General features: G+C 39.1%; 1 protein-coding gene across 3 annotated transcripts in view; it reads left to right on the top strand.

Moving 5' to 3' along the window:
* The first annotated feature begins 309 nt into the window (after positions 1-309).
* The window catches only part of sv2a (synaptic vesicle glycoprotein 2A), a 50,643-nt gene continuing 30,484 nt past the window's right edge, over positions 310-20,468 (top strand). The window contains exons 1-3 of one of the 3 annotated variants that reach the window (XM_051405844.1): positions 310-477; positions 10,780-10,882; positions 11,059-11,144. The gene's annotated coding sequence lies outside the window, so the exon portion shown is untranslated. The remainder of the gene's footprint in view (positions 478-10,779; positions 10,883-11,058; positions 11,145-20,468) is intronic. The other 2 variants (XM_051405843.1, XM_051405842.1) reach the window with 2 other exon arrangements.

A 20,468-nucleotide genomic window follows, 5' to 3' on the forward strand; every position in this document is an offset into this window, starting at 1 on the left:
ACCATTTGGTGCATATGGAGCAAATGACAATCTAACCGACATCCACTGAGCATGAGAGTGGAGAGCGCATTTCCTACCTGGTTCTGTGCATCCCATATAAACTGTGACTTTGTAATATTTAGACTCACCAATGATTGAGTCACTCAGGAGCAAAATAATTCACCTTCACCGTCTCAGGTTTCATGCAAACCAGCGAACCCCCCTCTTCTCTCTGAGAGGAATGGTGTCTGCTGGAAGAGGGATGGGAGTGGAGGAGTAGGAGGAGGAGGGGGCGGTGTCTCCATCCAAGAGGGATGTTGTGTAGTAGCCTAAGTAAAGGGGGCGGAGGAGGGAGGAGGGTGCAGCTCTCTCCTACTACGTCAGTGTACATCACAGGGACACACAGGACCTTTTCGCTCCAGGTACTCGGGGTGACTCCCAGCATAGAAAAAAACGAATCCCGGTCACCCTAAAACGTGCCGACCTTACCATCAAAAGGTAAGAAAAGAAATAATCCTCTTTAAATGCGCATTTAAAAGAATCTTAATCTTCTTTTAATGCATTTATTCCCCCAATTTCCTCAGCTGCTGCCGTTACGCACCGTGCATCCAGGTGCACGATAACATAAAGATTTACATATGTTTAAGATACAACTCGACATTTATTTATCACAAAAAACGAGTTTATAGACCTGTGTAGGTCTGTGCTGTGCAACGGTATGACCCCTAAACCCGTACCCGGAGGGAAATCAAGAAATATGTCGGCCTTCGGATGAGAAAATGTAGGCTATTCGTTTGAAATGTTGCATTAAGACAAGATTTTAAGATTTCGGATTTGCCCTTCGTTCTTGTTCTTGCGGGCTCTTGTGCGTTAAGAGCGATCATCATCCATCCAAGAGCAGAGGATTGACTCTGAGGAGGAGGCAGGAGGGGGTGGTGGGAGAAGGGTAGGAGGTTACGAGTGTTATGTTTTAATGTCTTTAAACTGCACATACGACCAGCTTCCAGTTTATCGATCCAGTTTTGTCTAATTGGCGATGGTTTTGGCACCGATGCCCTTGCCCTCTCTCCGTCGCCTGCTCCGCCTTGTCTCTTCAGTACGCGGTCATGATGTGCAGTTCTGCCTTAACCACACTTTTTTCTCAGATTGTAAAAAAGTTTTCCTTCTTAAGTGTTGTTCAATTGAATCCGTACAATGTCCGGACAATCTCTGAGGTGTCAGTGTAGCTGGGTACCCTCTCCTGCGTCGTGCGCCAAAATGACCTTGTAGAAACCCAGCGGGGAGAATGTGATGGAGAAGAGTGATGAGCAATTTTTTTCCCCCCTGCTTTCCTCTGTGGTGTTGCTTTGCGGTGGTTTATGTCAGTGGTGCTCAAACGACTTTGCCCTGAGAGGGACAATGTTTGATATTGTGAGCCTCCTTTTAACTCTTGTTTGAAAGAGGATTAGGCTGTTGGACAGTGATAGATGGCAAGGATTTATGGTCTATTCTGTGTTTGGGAGGTGATGCCTCTTACAAGTTGGCATGTCTGATGTCTTGTCCCTGTGGCAGCCATGATTGCAGCTCATGCAGTTTCTGAGCTGTTAATGTATCCAACGCACAAGAAGGGTGGCAGTGAAGGGAGCAGCTACTGTTGCAAACCTTCAGGACTACTGACAGTCCTATTTTCTTTAAAAAAAAAAAAGATTTATGCTGTGTGGTTCAAAGCCTGACACACTTTCAACCTCTTCATTAGGCTTGGTTATTTTTCTATGCAGTCCATCCAACAATCATTTTCTACATGTGTGCTGTGCAGGAGCCTCCGGACATGCAGGTTTGGATGCTTCCTATGAAGTACCAGGAAGAGAAAGGCCCAAGCCAGCTGGGGGAGGGGGGTTTTGACCCCCAGACCTTCTTAGCAGTGCAAATCACTGTCTAGAAGAGTTCAGTATCAATCCTAGCTGAATATACAAAACACAAGGATGTAGTTATTGGTAGTGATGTTTGCTCCAACTTCGAAGTAACTGACAAAGATTGCTGCAAGTGGTGAAGCCAAATCCAAGATTCAAAATAACAATTTTAGAGCCACAATGATTAGTTGATCAAAAGACAATAACCAGAAATTACTTTGATAATTATACACCATGCAGTCATCTTCAATCAAAAACATTGCTGGTTCCACCTTCTCAACTGTCAGGATTTGATGCTTCAGTTTCTCACATATGATAGTAAACTGAATGACACAAGCTATCTAAATATGTCTACTTGGGCACATTTTTTACAAATTTCTGACATTTTTATTGCCAAAATGATTAGGAATGAATTGAGAAAATAATCAGCAGTTTAATCGATAATGAAAATAATCAAGAGGAGCTGCCGTAATCCCTTTAGAGGAATGATACAATAGTGCTGACAATATGTCCATGTTGTTCTACAGTCTGTGGCTAAAGATCGAAAAGAATCAACATGTTGAATTATTTGATTCAAATCTTTCTATGCCCTGAGCCATCACACAGCATCACTCAGCACAACAAAAGAGTGATGATCACCTGATGTCTGTGCTGCAGGTGTGGCTGACATTCCCATTTAAAGGGCTGTTCACACAGCTTAACACACTGGAGCTCCACTTGAAACCAGGAGGAGCTAAGGGAGCTGCTCTGTTTGGTGTTCTCATTTTCTGCCTGCTACCCCTGCTGATTGGGCCGTGCTCTGGTCTGTCCACAGAGATTAGCCCTGTCACAAGTTACAACTCGCCTCTCCCCCCAGCTGGAAGCAATGGTGCCGGATACATTAGCCTAACATCTAAAAAAAAAAAAAAAAAAAAAAAAAACAGGTTGTGGTGCAGTAGAGCACAGCTATCCTCCTCAACTACCCCATCCGGGTGTTGTCAAGATCTGCAATTAGCACAGCTGTTTCAACATTTAGATCTGTGCTTCAAGGAAACGCTGCTTCATTTGTCCTGCATCATTTTTCTACATAAATCTGTTTTTGGCTTGTGATGCTGCTGCTGAAACATTCCTCTCCGCTAAAGATTTACTGTGGGACAGAGAGATAATCGATGGCCTTTTCTGTCGTCTCTAGATGGGTGGGTCGAAGCAGCGATTAGTGTCAAGCACATAACTCTCCATTAACAATTGACAGCGCATGTGTTTCTTATGTGCCAGAGGAGGTGTCTGACTAATGTCTTCTGCTTTTATAAACAAATGCATATTATTAATATTCATTAGCCCTGTCCTCTGCTTGTTTTTATATTTGTGATATGTCTTAATTGACTGCTACTGTATGTATGTAACCAATCATCAGGGATAATAAAGATTTATTTTACAAGTGCTACATTTTCCTAATAATTTAATAATACTTTCATGGGAAGGAACTTGTATGTAACTGTAATTTCCTTAGAAGATTTCTGGTAAGGGTAATGTAATTTGGTACTAATAATATGGCAAATGGACACAGTGTTCAATGTCCATTTTCTGGTACACCTCTGATTAATTCCAGTTAGTTGGTAGCATAACAGTCAGTGCAGCTGAACATGCAGAACTATAAGTCTTTATGTGAAATCTTTCTGTATATTTGTAAAATATGAGGAAGTGTACAATTAGACAAATATGAAGAATAAGATTTACTTGAGTTTAATGGGATCTCTTCATGGGAACATTTACATTTTGGCTGTATTTTCAAAGAAATTTTACTTTTGCTAGATTAGTAGGAAAACAAGAAGTAACCTAATTAGATATTTGGGGAAATATAGCTACTTATTCACTTTCATGCTAGAGTTAGATGAAAACTTTCGTCTGTGCGATAAGAACAGAGCTTGAGCCCAGAGGCAGTCAGCAATAACATAAAGACTGTAAACAGCATGCAACTCCCAGTAAATCCACACCTTTACATTTGTTTTCGTGTACAGATTAAATCCATGCCATTCATCATGTTAGCTAGTGAGCTTCACAGGTGCTGGTAGGCATATTAACACTGGAGAGAGCCAGTTTAACTTTCCCTTGTGAGCTACTGTATAGCAGTTAACATGGCGGACCCCATGGAAGGTGACCCGTGGCGTCTGTAGATAAAAACCTCTCATTCTTGAGTAACAAAAACATAACGATTTCTATAATTAAGTGATTATAGTAAAAGTAGTTATATATAACTACATAAATTATATTTCATTTCTGCCAATAAAGCCTCCTAAATGTTACACATTGGACTTTTACCACACACCAGACAACATATTTAGCAAATTGTCAACCTATTCCTTTAATATGTGTCTCAGATTATTGTCTCTATGTATGTTATTAGTACCTAATTACATGGTCCATTCATGAAACCTTCTAGGAGATTATTAAGAAATTATGGAACCTGTAAAATAGAGCCTCTCCTCTTTTCCACTCCACTACTTTAAAGACTAGTGTTCGGTAGATTGAACTGGAGGCGGTAATGAGATGACACATGCCGCAGCTCCAGCAGAAACACAAATAGCTTTGTTGCACAGAGAAGCAAGAGCAAAGCTTGTAGTGACAATTTAATTCACACAACCATAAAAAAACATAACACCCATTGTTCACTGAGAGAGAAGAGCTGCAGCAGAGCATCTGCAGAATGTGGTGGCAATGATATCTGCATAGTGACTTTGGCCTACATATTCTTTGGTGTCTAGGAATAATTCACTTTCTCCTTGAAAGTAGCGATGTTGCCTTGAAGTGCATAGTTTGCTATTACAAATGTTAATGTTTATTTTTTTCATCTCAGGACTTTTTTTTTATTTTTGTGAAATATCTCAACATCTACTGGATTGATAATGTGAAATTCATGGTCTCTACTGACTGTGATGATTGCTTGAATTTTTATTTAGCATCAACAGCAATGAGTTTTCATTCATCTTGTAAAATATTTTACTTTTTGTACAGGCATTCATGGTTCCCAAAAGATAGATCCTTCTGCCTTTGCTGATGCTCTGACTTTTCCTCGTAACACAGTGGGGTTCACATTTGTGGTTTTCAGTGAAATATCTTGAGAACTATTGGTGTGAAATTTGGTACAGACATTCATGTTTGTCTCAGAAGGAAATGTAATCATTTTGGTCATTCCCTGACTTTTCATAGTTGCTTTGTCTGAGATGATTGTCTAAGTAATGATTAAAGGTACTGTAAGCAATATTTTTTGTTGTTAAATTAAGTTAGATAGTTCTACATACCGACAGCCATCACTGATATAAGAGTGTTCAGTCAGTAACATGGGTCTCTCAGTCCCTGCCTTCTGCAGTAAACTGAGAATACATTTTCTGGTAACCCATTCCTACTTTATCCAATCGGGAGAGAGAACTCCACAAAGAGGTGGTCTTCAAGAGCAGGCAGCAGAATGTCAGTGTGGTGATGAGGGGAGGAGGGGAGGAGGGGAGGAGGGGACTGGTAACTGCAAGAACGGACAGGAAGTTAGACAAAATCTCAATTTCACTTATAGTGCCTTTCATTTGACACATCGGTTTTGTTTCATATTTGTAATTTGTCGGTTCTCAGTAGGTCAGCCATTTTCCAACAAACACACCTTCAGTGAAAGACATTTCGAGATGACGGCAGGTCACAACACTATTAACTTCTAGAGACATTATACGAATGGTGAATGCTAATGTACTGATCATTAGATAATGACACTAATGTGAGCTGCTGGTACATATAAAATTAATTTTGTGCACACAGCTGTACTGTGCACAACAGTTTTTAATCTATTGTGCAGCAGGTTTTTAAATGCACCTCTCAGCTGCCCTAACTCTGACTCCTCTTCAGTCCATTTTGCAGTGAGCAAAGCCAAAATGGATGCAGAGAGCTGACGTCACTGTGTTTGACATGGTGTTGCTAGCTGCCTTGGTGCCACCAGGGTGACGGTGCACACTAAGAGCCCAAGCAGGGGAACAATGACGTGACTCATGTAAGGCTGCAGATTCTCCCAAAGGGGACTTTGCAGCTGGGGAGGAGCTATGACCCAGTAAGCCTAACAACCAATCATCACACCCTCCTCTCAGGCTGCTGTTATGTTGTTAGCCTTGATTGGCCTGAAGCCATGCAGGAACATGGTGCAGCTGAATAAAACTGTCACTTCCTTCGTGACTCTGTGCAGATGTCACACTGTGGTTGGTGCGGATGAGCAGGAACTGGACCGAGGCTGCTGTGAGAAGAGGTTTTTTTTTATCGCACCAATACATCACTGCTGAGGGCCGAGTTGACTCTGGCACCGCTGTCCTTGTGGCCAGAGAACAAGACATGAATAATTGATGTATCCCTCACACAGCCTCAGCAGGACTCCCCTGGAAGCTCAGACCGGAGTAGCTGATAGAAAAATGATGGATGAGGAGGATAGATGAAAACTGCTGGTCGATGGCTGAGATTAAGAGTTGCCACAAGAGGCTTTTACTGGGCTAGAATGATGAGTAAAAGCTGGTGTGTGTCTGTAATGGATTCAAAAGAATACTACATTTTCCACCTCACCCTGTTTAGAGGACATTTCAATGACTTTACCAGTGATGGGGGACATTATTAAACCAACTCACAGGAAGAGTTTATATTACTCTGATTAGTATCAGAGGCTAATATTGATTTAACCTCCTCAAGCCTGCTAAACATACAAATCATTTCAGCAAGAAAACTACTCTTCAGAATAAATACTCCAAAAATTAAGAAAGACTATTGTATGTTAATTTATATAAAGTATATAATTATTATATTTATATAACACCAAATCATAACTGAAGTGATCTCAGGACACTTTTCATATAGAGTAGGTCAAGACTGTTACCAACAATTCCCACCTTGAGCAAGCACTTAGCGACAGTGGCAAAGAAAATACGGTAAGAAAACTGACTCTTGATTATGATTTCGCATGAAGCTCAGTGTGGTCGGCTCTCGTGGTCGCCATCTTTGAAGTGGCCATTTGAACTGCAGTTTTTGTCAATTCCGTGTAAGCTTTATTTGCCAGCCACATGGGTTGCTGCTTTATGACTAGAATAGTGATGATTAGCAGGTAAGGTGTTTACCATGTTCACCATCTTATTTTAGCATGTTAGCATACTAATTTGACCTCATGATGGTGCCATATTGAAAGTCAGAGGATCACCAATGTTATTACAATTCATCGCGAGGGTCCATGAATGTGAATGCACCAAATTTAAAGGCAATCCATCCAATAGTTGTTGAGATATTTCACCCAAAACCTCATAATGGCCTTAGAGGAAATATCAGGAGATCATCAAAGTCATTAGGTTTCATTGTCTGGGGACTGTCGATATCTGTACACATTTGGTGTCAATCCTTTAAGTACACGTTGAGATATTTCACTGAATAACTAAAAACAATGTGTGAACACATTTTCAGACCGAGCAACATTGCTACAGCTGAAGACATTATTGAAAAATTATATTTAAAACGTTCATGAAATGCATATAAGTTGAATGACAAAAGCTTTACTACTCTCCCAGCAGCTTGTTTCCTATTACTCAGCAGTCTGTACAGACAGTTAATATTAGATATATGTACATAGACAGCTGCCTTGTCTCCCTTTTCTGCTTTGGCGAGCTGATTTGAAATGAACATACGGCTGAATTTAATCTCCTCCTGTGGTCTGAGCCCATCATGGCAGCCCACAGTGTGCTTTATTATGAGCGTAGGTGTTTGTTGACTGAGTCTTGAGGGGGAAAGCAAGCGTGTGCGCCGTGCTGACCCGACCCAGAATGCAACACTCCTGATGCACTCATGAGAGCAGAATATACTTTCCAACTAGGATATCTATGGCTATCCAGTGGATCGATTATATTGTTGTGTGCTTCAGGAGTATTTTATGTGCATCTTAGTGGGCTGTGAGGACTAATTACTGCATTTTGTAAGAAAAAGCTGTACTAAAAGCCAATTTTGAGTTAAGTGGTTATGACACATGGATCATACAGATGTTGTGATGTGCCAGAGTTTTCTTTTACTGGCCACCACTTCATCTCTCACCACGGTGATTACAGCACTTGGTGTTGCTAAGAAACTATGTCAAGTTTTGTTCTAAAATGACATTTGAACAGTGAGTCTGGACAAAAACCTCAGATAGCCATTCAATCCATAAAAAACACAGAATAAGAACATAATATTGTATAATTTGACCAGCCTGCATCTTGGAAAAAATAGTGAATATTAAAGTTAAGCTGGTGATTTGTTTTTTTCTGTCAAAATGGATAATGTAGTGGCTCAGGAATGAAACCTTGCTTTCGCTATCAGCATGTCATCTTGATCAGGATTGAGCTGAGCCTCAGTGACAATCTATCAGAGGAGAAAATTCACTGTGTGCGTCACAACGAGAAATCAAAGATGTCAAGAGAAATTAATTCAGCGCTGCATGACATTACCAGCCATCTGCAGCTCTGAGGATTCACCACTGACCTAATCATTCCCACCTCTCTCTCTCTCTCTCTCTCTCTCTCTCTCTCTCTCTCTCTCTCTCTCTCTCTCTGACACACACATACATGCTTGCATTAATCTCTCACTTTTGCACACATGCATTTCTTTTTCACTCTCTGGCACACACGTCTGTGTTCATGCACACAGACTATCATCACTCATGCTCGTCTCTGTCACACTTGCTAACTGCCGCATCTGTGCCGTCAAATGAGCATCGAGATTTAATTCAGTGTGTAAATGTGTGGATGGAAGTTGAGAAAAGACTGCAGCAAAAATACAATAAACTACAGTATAGACACAGCATGTGCACTGTAAGACTGTGTGAGAGAACTAATAACTCATATTTATTGACTTTCAGTGGAACTCCGTTGATCGTATTATTGTATTGTGTTATTTATTTCATATAAACGTCTGTTGTTGAACTGAATTCCAAGCAAATTGTAATTATAAGTGATTCATCATAGTGTTTATCTTTGATGTAATGTATAAAAGTAGACCACATTTCGTTATTTTGAACATACATTAAATTCATTCTGATTTTGCATATATTTGCACATCACAAGATACTGTATATTAAAATTTGAAAAACAGTTTTATAAATTCCAATCGCACAGCTTTACTTCACTGTATGTGTCTGTGATGAAGAGGAGGGCTGAAACAATTAATTGATTAGTCAATTTACAGAAAAATATTGAGAAATGAACTGTATTAAATCTATAATTTTCTTTCTCGCAGAACTGAAAAACATTCATTGGTTGCAGTTCATTTGTGAAGATTTCCTGCTTCTCTTTTTCTTATGTGATGGTAAATATCTTTGGGTTTAAGACTGTTAGTTGGCTTAAACAGGACATTTGAAGATGCCATCTTGGACATTTTATTGACCAAACTATTAATCTGCTGATTAATCGATAAAAAAATAACTTTAGTTAGTTGCAGGCGTAATGGAAAGTTTATGCTTGAAGTTGTGTGTATGTGTGAAGGTGTTAATCTTTGTGGTGATGAAAGATCAGGTTATATTTGGAGACTGGAATGACTCATCCTGGCAGCAAACGAGGGACTGTTAATTGGATGCAACTTTAAACGAACGCGAGAAATTCAAATGGAAAATGATCTATCTCAAGCACAGAGGGAGCCACAGTAGCAGAAACAATTGAGAGACTGTTTCAAGACCTCTCAGAGACCTTTCAGAGGCATGAAGTAGAAATTTAAGTGAATAAATCATTGACACTAAGGTCATTGTCAAGATTTCTCTTAATCAGACTTGTTCCAACTCTTCATTGAAGCTTTACTCCAAACCTAGCCTGACATATATATATATGGAGTACATACTGGTGTTTGAACAAAGTTTGGTTGCACAGCAGGACACAATGGAGTTTAATTACCACATTTCCTAAAATACCCAATGTTTCCTGTTGGAGGTTGTTGCTGCTTGTCACACCGTTTCTTGCTGGTGTTGCTCTGGGTGTGTTTGTTTTCTCTGTTGCTCTGCTTTTCAACATCCCTATTTGCCTTGTTACATTATGTTCTTGGCAGGAACTCTGAAGGCTCTCAGGTCTTTTTGCACTGGTAGAACAGCTCTCATTTCCGTTCCTGTTTCTTTATGTCAAAAGCAACCCATAAGTATAGTTTAATGCAGCTTGGATTGTCTTAATATGATACCGTATATTGCTTTAAACCTGTATTAATTGATTTTGGCCTCTCTGGGGCAACTCAACACATTGACATTACTGACTATCCAAACATAATTCCGGTCGGACCAATCACAACTGTTGAGTTAATATGCACATGCAGGTCTATCCTCATGAACTCAGATCAAACTGTCAAACTAGGCAGTGCTGATCAAATATGAATCCAGATTCTGTTACTGCATTCCCTTTTCCCATCTGAAATATTATTTTTATAGTGCGCTGTTTAGCTGTAATTTGAGAAAGTTTGTGACCAGTCTGGATTTTTTTTCCTGCTTTACAAGAGACCAAGCTCCACCTCAACTTGCATATGTTGTTCAGCCCTATGTCACACTCTGATTGGTTGTAGTTATGTCCAGTTGTGTCCCAAAGCTTTTTAGTCTAGCTGTTGGCAACGCCTCCTGGAAATCTGAAATTAAGAGAAAGGTTCCAAACAAATTTGCATTTGTGAATTAGTCTGGCGATGCCAGGCTAATTTTGACCCATTGTTTATATGAAAATGTTGATTTGTATTATATTGATTGACTCTGATTTGTCGTAATGTGATGCTTGATGATTTATGGATAAGATGCTATACGTTGCATTGTGCTGAAAGGAGTAAAATTTGTATCCTTAATTCTCTTCAAACATATTGTATATATAAATATTTTTCAGCTGTAGCATCTCAGTTTATTGTCCAGCTCAAATGAAAACATTTGTCTTGTGTCTTTTAGATGCTGAAACAACACCTGTGCCTCTGGTAGTTTGACACCTAACCTATTACTACACAGTGCACACATACTGTATCTGTGCCTGTCATAATGAGATCAAACTAAAGTAAGTGAACCAGATCAAAGAAGCAGCAGTGCCTTTTTCAATCATGTGAACACCAGTAATGTCATTAAATTACTCCACAAAAATGTGAAGTGACTGAAACACGATGTGTTTATGTCAACATGATAGTTATCCATCAAATTCAATAATAAAAAGCCGCTATTAACATTTTTCTATAGGTCTTACTCAGGCGTCAGGGAAAAGAGAGGAAGCAGAAGAAAAGATATTAACTCCGCCTCATGCTGTCAAGAAAATAAATCAAACTGTGAGTGTGATGGGATTTCATCAAAGCTAGTTTATTCAGAGAATGCTTTCAGTGAGTCAAGTGGTTTAAGGGCGACGGTCGCAGTGCTGTATATGAACTGGTTCCTTCCTCCTCATCCATCTTCTCGGAGCCCAGTCAATGCTTGTCTATTTCCCTGCCAAAATCTGTCCGCTGCTAAATGGCTCTTGTATTTCCACTAAATAAAATGTCCTGCTCCTATCATCGAGTGCCAAGGCCTGATGTGAAAGTGGGGGAAATCTATTTTGAGCAGCTCAGTTGAGCAGATGCTCTTAACGCATGCGTTTTAACAGTGCAATAAAGAGTAATTGTTAAATGCTCAAGGCTATCAGCGAGAGTTATGAATGGAGGTTATGCACTGGTGTTGAAAGAACTGCCTTGTCAGAGACGGGACTAATGTGGTTATAACTCCTTGAGTAGCAGCTGGAGATCTCCAGTGCTCCTCTGAAAAGTAAATAGTTGAGATGTGGGCAGAAGATTTACAAATGAAATGTAATATTCCCAATATGCTACTCTACTGACGAGTGAAATAGTGTTGTAGATCATTGAAGCTTACAGTATAAAATATCACCAGATTCTGAGTTATGCTGTTTAATGCATTATTTATAATCACAACTAAAGGCTCCTTGTTACCTAAACTCTTGCAATATTTTTGCTGTAGCTATTGGGATGAAATATTAATAACATAATCATGTATTACTACCTTACTAGCTACAGATGAAATTCTCCAAAAGCTCTACTTTAAAGGGTCAGTTCACCCAAATTACAAAACAGCATATATTTTCCTTACCACTATACCAAAATACTGACCTCGTAAGGTTTTTATGGCGAATGTTCTAGCAAACAGTTGCCTCCTTACACATTCAGCTGAGTAGTAACAGTAGGATTCATGGAGTTGTGTTTCTGGTCCTCTCATTTTAGCACTTTTTTGGTCTCCATCAACTCCAGAGGGAAATATCTGCCTCTTAAGCTGCTAAATGCTCCACCATGTTCACCATCTACAGTAGTTGCTAACTCTGTCTCCTTCCATTAAGTGCAAGGCTAGTAGAGTGCAGTTGATTTATCAGGTCTGTCTCTGAAAACTCTTTGCTGCTGCCACAGGAAACAGCTGATGAAAGTGGTGAGAATGAACACAGAAACAGTAAAGTCATGAGCCATAAAATTAAAACAAGGAGCTCAAAGACAGAGCTGAGGGTTATTGCTCAGTCACTGAGTTGGGTCATAATTTTCTGTAAGTTTGTCCTGATCCATTGTAAGTTTAAAAATAAAAAAGTGCCTGATCTTGAGGCCATTACTCCTCATCCCCTTTAGCATCCAGGCCTTCATGTCCCAGGCACTCCAACCTAGACCACACAAAACCCCATTATAAGTGGTGCATCCACCCAGGAAAAGGGAGAAAAGATAGTATTAAAGTAATAAAATGTTGCAATAAAACAAACAAAGTTATGATTTTCTTTGGTTTACATCCCCAAATGAACTATGATTATTTGGTGCTGCATGTAGGTCCCAAGGCATCATGATTCATCTAGCTCCAATTTTTTTTCCTGCTATCTTTTGTTAGCATGCTTTTATCCTGCCACACTGTATGTTGCACATAGGTTAGTGTGTTCAGTTGTGCAAGTGTATAAGGCTTTCCATCCCTCTGGTGTCTTTTCCGCTCCCTAGAAGAAAATGGAATTACATAATTAAGTCTTTCATCAGCGGCAAACGACAGCCTGGGTTTTCTCTCCGTCCCCCCCTTAACTGTTCATTTATTATCAATTTACACTTCATTAGAGATGCCAGAACAGTTTGTAAAACTACTTTGTCTCACAATAACTCTTTATATTGTGAGCTTATCTATTTTTACTTTACTCCAAAATGTATTAAGCCTTCATTGGAGGTCAGTTTCATACAAGAAAAGCAGCCACCGCTGCACAATAACCCTACATGTGCACACTAGGAAAGTATTTGTAATTCATAGGCAGAGAGTCAACCACCACCTACTCTCATTTCATTATCTCCACCTTGTGACAGGCTAATCGGATGGTGATGGGTTTCCTCATTGCATTCAGATGGGCCTCAAGAGTCTCCTAGTACAAAGGTCGTGACCATGGTGACGAAGGAGGATCAACCAATCGGTTGATTCCTCAGAGAGAGATAGAAAATTGATTGAGTCACTGTGTGGAGATGGGTGTATACGATTCCAGCTACACAATGTCTAAAGTTGGAGCCAGGAAATACAGGTTTATTGTCAGCCTCTGCACCAAACTGGTAGACCAGGAGATAGAGGTGATACTGAAGGCTGATACAGGACAAAGTGATTTGTAACAAGAAGCCGCAATATAAACCACATACAGTAAGCCCCAGTTTAAATGACCTTTTCCAAAAACCAATCCTTTAAGAAATAAATAGTTGCCATTTTCTCTATTTAGGTAACCTGAGCTCTAAATCTGATAAGACTAGAACCACCCACTGTGAGGAGACTTTTAATGTAGATGCAGAGGATGATTGTAATGATACAGTCACCTTATAGTTTGATACAAAACACAATATTTGTATTATATTTTAACAAAGTTAGATAGAACTATGTCAAAACAGTGAAGAAATTAAAAATCCCTTTGAACCAAAGTAAGCATTCATTCAGTATTCATTTATTATTGGACACTAGATCACATATACTGTATGTTTGCACATATTTCAAACATTTTGGCATTTCCAGCTAATGTGTGTGTACTAATTTAACAATGTCTCTATTTTCCCAGTAGTCAGTGCAAAATTAAATTATTCACTCCTGAATACTACTGGAAATTATAAGGAAATTATGGACAAATTCCTTAGTTATTCCTCTTTACTATATGTGAAAAATGTATATTCAAGTTCCACCCTTTTATCTGAAGGGTTTAGTGCACAATGTAAATAATAATACTTGCTTGGTAACATGAATTGAAGCAGTTTTGCTTGTCACCATTTTCAGGCAGCAGACCTGGTAGTTCACAATGGATGACACTTAATTGCACACTGTAGCATTTCACATAGAGAAAGAAAAATTAGGACCATTTTGGGACTCATTATGTATCAGATTTAGTAAACATTATGATCTATTTTTAAAGCACTGCAATTAATGTTGTTAGACCCCGTCAGATCATTAATCCTAACAATGCATCTGTTTTACAGGAGAGGGGTGATAATGTCTTTAGCAATAACACACACAGTAATCTTTCCCTTTACTCATTCTCCACGTTCAACATATTTACAAGGCAGTAAAACCTTCCTCTGTGCCCTTAACATTATTTGTCTTTTATGGGAGCATTGCAGGCTGGGTAAATGTCAAAACTGATGTAGATACAAATGGAACTGACCGCTTGTTTTCACTAGCTGCTGTTATTTAATTAGTTCTTCCACTGAATAGTATTTCCAGTGTGTAGCCTGCATATGGATGAGCAGTTAAACATATTCAAACACGTTCTCCATCCTTTTCAATGTATTTCTGAGAACTGCAAACGAGGTCATTTAATTTTTTCCACCACAGGCAAATAATACACTCTTGGATTTAAAGTCTGGAGTTTATCACTTGCTCTCTTGGCAGTTTTGTTTTTGAACCATGTAATCTAGTTATCTGCAGCAGGGTGGAGCTGAGAGAAGTGAGCAAGCACTACCATCATTGCTAATGGCCTTTGATATATTCTTAATGGAGCAATCACTTCCAAAACCGCTTCCAAGACATAGATTAGAGGAAGTTAGGTATTCAGACTTTAATGGAGAAAAAAACGTATCCACTGTATAACCAATTACCACCAATTAACTATTTTGATAATTGGATCATCATTTTCGTAATTTCTTTAAAGTAAAAATGCCAAACATCTGCTGGTTCTAGCCTCTAAAATGTGATAATTTGATGCTTTTCTTTCTTATAAATGATAGTAAATGTAATATCATTGGATTCTGTTGGCCAGACAAAACAAGACATTTGAAGATGTAACCAAAAATAATGTGTAAAAAAGTACATGTCCAAATTCCTTGCAAAGGTTTAAATCTGTGTAGCTGTGTGTCAACATGTCTTTTTTTTGGGAGGGCGGGGCTGACTGACCAAAGTAACAGATTGACTTAACAGCAGCTGAACATGTGAGTCAAAGCCGAGCAACTTATACTCCATAAGTCTGCACTGCTATGCTGTATGCTCTGGCATTAATAAAGGTCCATCTTATGTTTCATCCATAGTTTCGCCTGTCGATGGCACGTGGCAGAATCTCCTGGCTAGAGCCTCATGAATTGGTCATTCAGTTATCACAAACATGCAAGTGAAAACAAAAATGAGCAATTCATAGGACGAGATCCAGAATGATGACAAAGCACCAAATGTCTTTCACAGCATTTGCTCATGAAGTGTTGCTGCCCTTCAGAGTGAGAAACTGCTGAAATAAAAGAGCTACAGTTTTTTTTTCTTAAGATGACCACCAAATGAAGGGTCATAATAATATGGGTGAATGGATAGATGGATAGATGGATTACTAAATGGTGTCTGAATAACTATAGGAAGTAGTATGGATCTTTACTCTGGCCCATATCACTTGAGCTCATCCTTAAAACCACATTTCTGTCCAAATCCCTCCAAAGCCTGTAGCCTGAGGGATGGTTGTGGGGCTGAAAATCCCAAGCAATAACTCTGTTATTCAGCAACAAATAGTTTTTATAGCAGTCGGTTTGAACAGAGCTATTAAGTGAGAAATTGTGCAAGACCTGACTCAAAGGCAGTGCCACTGAGGATCCAGTCACTGATGTACACGAGAAATCAATTTAGCCCCGGCTGTTTATTCCTGCAGTTCAGCCTGAAAGTGTTTGTGTTTTTGACCCCCAAATGTTGGTCACTGGTGCAGTTCAGCAACCTGTAAACCCTCCTGCCTCTCTGAAGCCATATATAAACATACAACAAGAAACAACAGCTCAGTCTAACATAGTGGTGTGGTGGTGATATATGGTACTGGTTATTTCAGACGATGAAGAGCAGAACCCCAGAGAGGAATACATGTTGAAATAGCAGAGAATATATAATGCAAGCGATGGCAATGTCTGTCTGTCATTCTGTATACCACTTTGGTCCAGGCTGAAATATCTTAACTGCTATTTGATGAATTGCCATAAATGTTTGTACAGACATTCACACTCCCCAGAGGTTGAAGCCTATTCACTGTGGTGAACCCACCTCTTGCTCCACAATGAGGTTAACCTTTGTGGTTACTATTAGACCGATTACCAGGAAATTTGGTACTTGGCACTCTCTCACCTTAACTTTTCATGTCATGCCATCATCAGGTCAAAATCTTAATTTGTTAAATATTTTGGTTAATGGCCAAATACCTTATAGCATTGTTATTGTAAGCATGTTTGCATAGAGCTCTGAGCACTGCTCTATAGGCTCTTGTTTCTCAGATCCTTGAGTCTCTGTAAGCCTGGAGGAAATAAAATGTGTTAATTTTGGAAATAATCTGAAATCAAATTAATCAGAAAGTGTAAACTGAATTAGATTAAGTATTATAAAACATAAATTCTTGCTTTTCAAAGCTTTCAATTTTTGACAACTAGTTGCAGTAATTATTCATATCCAACTGATCAAAGAGATGCAGTACCAAAGTAGATCTGTATTTTGTAATCTCTGTATTTATTGTATTACTCTGTCCAAATCCTGCCAAGCAGAATGAAGGGAGATTTAATCGAACCACTAACAAAACATTCCCCCCTTCTTCTTGGGTTTTAGTTTCAGCTGGCTCTCAGTAAGCGTGTTCTTAGAAACTCAGTCATCCCAGCAGACCTTTGGGTCGTGTGATGTTAGCTTGGCAGTAGTCTGTGTCTGTTCAACACCCCTGAGGCTGCACAGGAAGCTTTCAAAGATCCCCCCCGCCTTCCCACTGCCTGCTACCCTCTCTCCTCTTGTCTGGTTACTCCTGCTGTTGTTTTTTCCTCTATAATGAAATTATTGTGCACAGATATTGTAACACAAATAGGTTAAAAAGATTTTAATGAACAGAAACAACGGTAATAACGAGGTTAGTTTGGGGTTTATTGGCACTTACACTGTGTTATTTTCACACTGCCCCTCCAGTGTGCCTGATATTAATTACATGGTTCATTGATTTATTGATCGTTGCAGTGTGTCAGTGCAATCTGATCACTTCCTAAACATTGAGACAACATTAAATACACAGCACTGGGGGCATATTTATATCATGTTGTTTGAAAAATGCCAATATTTAATAATCATGAACCCACAGTATGATGCATTTTATTGTCTGTCTTTTATCCTCACTGTATGACAACATGAAAGGCATTATTGAACCCTTTATAAGCAATTCTGCTACTAGCTTACTGCCTACAGTAGTAACCACACTGCTTCCAAAACTAAGGTGAATTTTAAATAGCTACCTATATTATCTTGTAGCATTACAGGTTACATTAGAAAAAGCAAGTTTAGGACTTGAACATCCACTTAGTATTTCCTCACTGAGTGAATTGAGGCTAACGTTAGCAGCTCTGTCCTGCTGTTTGTCCAGAAAATATTCATTACAAGAGATAGCGTCATGGTTGTCAAACACATCAGTTAGGCCTCATCCTCAAAGCCTTTTCGTTATCTGAGAATACACAAACAATAAAGCCTGAATCACCTCTGCGTTGCTCGTTCAAGTAGGTTTTTCTGTAGTTGCCTAAGCAGCAAAACAGGATTGTATATATATATATATATATATTGTATATATGCAAAATAATATATTTTTCCTTATCATTATTATAATGCAAGAGCAACACAGAAACCCTGCTGTTCCTTTATTTCCACGTCTTCTATATATTTAATTAACTGGTGAGGATGATGACTTTTTGCTTGAAATCTGTTGCCTTTAGCCTCAGTCTTTCAGCACAATTCCATGCAAGACCCTTTTACACGGTCAGTTGGAGGTTCATCCTACACAGAGTAAAAGTGACAGATGCCAACTAGAAAATGAGAAGCTGCTTTTGTCTGCATCTGTCTTTAATCAAGGGCCCATTGTTTCAAAAATGACTAAGAATTTTTATGTTAAATCTGCCAACGCTATGAATGTAAAATGGAAAGCTTGACAGATGTATAATCAGTGAGTTAATGGTCAATAGCAGCCACCATTCCTTACTTAAATATAAATACATACCTTTTAGTATGTGTAAATCGATAGATATAATTTACAGTAAATGTAAGCTAGGAAGCAAATATCTACTTTTCAGTGTTTCCAGCTGAAAAGGGATGTTGAGGCAGGGCACCAGGAAGGGGAGGGGTAGTAACAGTTGCAGAGTTGGATCAGAGAAAGAATAGAGGATGACTCAGAAGAACTGGATGTTAGCCTGAATTGCTCCTGCCACATCTACCTCACCCTTGTTATTACTGTGAGCAGTGGACCGAGGGAGAGTAGGAATATTTTAAACTCTGAATTGATATGAATTCATTTTACTTTAAAATCTGTGAAATGAAAGGTTTTATGTGACGTCTTTCACGCTGTCTGCAGGTTGATATTGTATTGCTTATTGCGAGAGGTTCTGAGTTTCTCAGATAAACTTTTATGTGAAGCATCGGCCATTAAACAGTGAAACAGGTCAGAAAAAATAATTGGAGACAGTAATATTATTTTTCATTTTGTAATTTAAGTTTAAACAGACCGACAGGACATGAAAAATTAGCTCGGGCTGTTCCCTTTGACATGATACTATCCTGCAGTACGTTCTGCAGTACATCTGCAGTACACTGAGCCAGTGTTTGTGGTCCTGTTGTTGCGTGCTGTCAGCTCAGTCAGGCTGAACGTTTCCTCTCTCGCCCCCATGCTGAGCTGCTTCTGCTCTCTTTAAAGAGATTGTGGGACGCTACTAGAATGACTTCAGTGTTGGCTACAGCTGCAATCGATTCCCCAGACACTTGCTGTCTGGGGACACATCATGGCTGCTTGGTGTCATGAGCACATACATGGTGGAGATATATTATTGTTGCAGACAAGCAGTTAACAGTCTCATTTTAGAGACTGTCAAGCAGAGGTTAGGGCTTCAGTAGACCAGGTATACTGTTGGGTATTGAACCAAATACTGTTTGAGTCCATTCCATTGATTAGCATTGTAGGGCACACTGTGTGAAGCGCACAGTCCTCTCATTTATATAGTTCCACACAATTGATTTTAGGCAAGGCAAGTTTATTTGTATAGCACATTTTATACAAAAAGGTAATTAAAAGTGCTTCACTTAAACTTAAAAATAATTGAAAGGAATAGTTCAACATTTTGGTAAATATGATATAAAATATGTTTATTTGCTTTCCACTAAGGAGAAAAGTAGAGTGTCCACAGACTAGGTTTTAGCCATTTAACAATTCTCTGTCCATTAAGTATGAAACTAGAACCAGGAGAGGACTATATTAGCCAAGGAATAGTCCGAGCACATAACCTCCCTGTCAAACCATAACTTGTTGTTTTTAAATTTCTCTTTGTGTATGGATTATCCCATGGAGACACAATACAATATGTTAATTAGTGAGAGCTTCTGATTGTTTTTTTTTACCTTTGGACAAAGCCTTATTAGCTGTTTCCACCTGTTTCTAGTCTTTATCTTCTATTTAACTAGCTGCTGGCTGTAGCTTGATATTTACCATAGAGACAAGAAAGCAAATCATAGTATTTCCCAAAATGTCAAACTATTCCTTGAAGGTGAAAGCAATTTCTGTACAACTGTCCTCGGAGTTTTAAGTAGAGGGTTGCTCAAACTGATTTATGCATGTATAGATGCTGTGTGTGTATTAAAGCTTCAATTTGAACAATTCCTTGCATGTCAACTGTTCACTGGAACATATGCTAATGATGTTCTCCCTGCTGAGTTTGTTTTGCCCATTTGTAGCCTTTTTCTCGGCGCAGCATGTCCTCATCAGTGAGACAAACAAGGGCAGCATCACACTGACAGAAGTGTCATGTGAAAGTGCATGGTGGCCTGATTGATTCACAATGGCCCCTTTTTTTGTTGTCGTAGCCTGTATTTTTCTCTTTTCACCTTGATGAGGACTAATGTTAATGGAGACAGGAAATTAAAAGTATGGAAGGGAGTGTGTGAGAGCAGGGGGAAGGGAGGATGATACAGACTGGATGAGTAGAAGGAAGAAAGATTAATTAAAAGGTGTTGCGATTTAGATATTGTAAATAATAGACCAACACAAATATCACAAGAACAAATCTATCTTATACCATTAATGCAGGGAGTCTGTTAACATATCTTCTAAAAGATATCTAAAAAACTTCTTTGCTCTTAAATAAAATTATCTGTCACGTACACATTTC

The sequence above is a fragment of the Dicentrarchus labrax genome, unplaced genomic scaffold (genome assembly GCF_905237075.1).
Source record: "Dicentrarchus labrax unplaced genomic scaffold, dlabrax2021, whole genome shotgun sequence".
Classification (NCBI taxonomy): Eukaryota; Metazoa; Chordata; class Actinopteri; family Moronidae; genus Dicentrarchus; species Dicentrarchus labrax.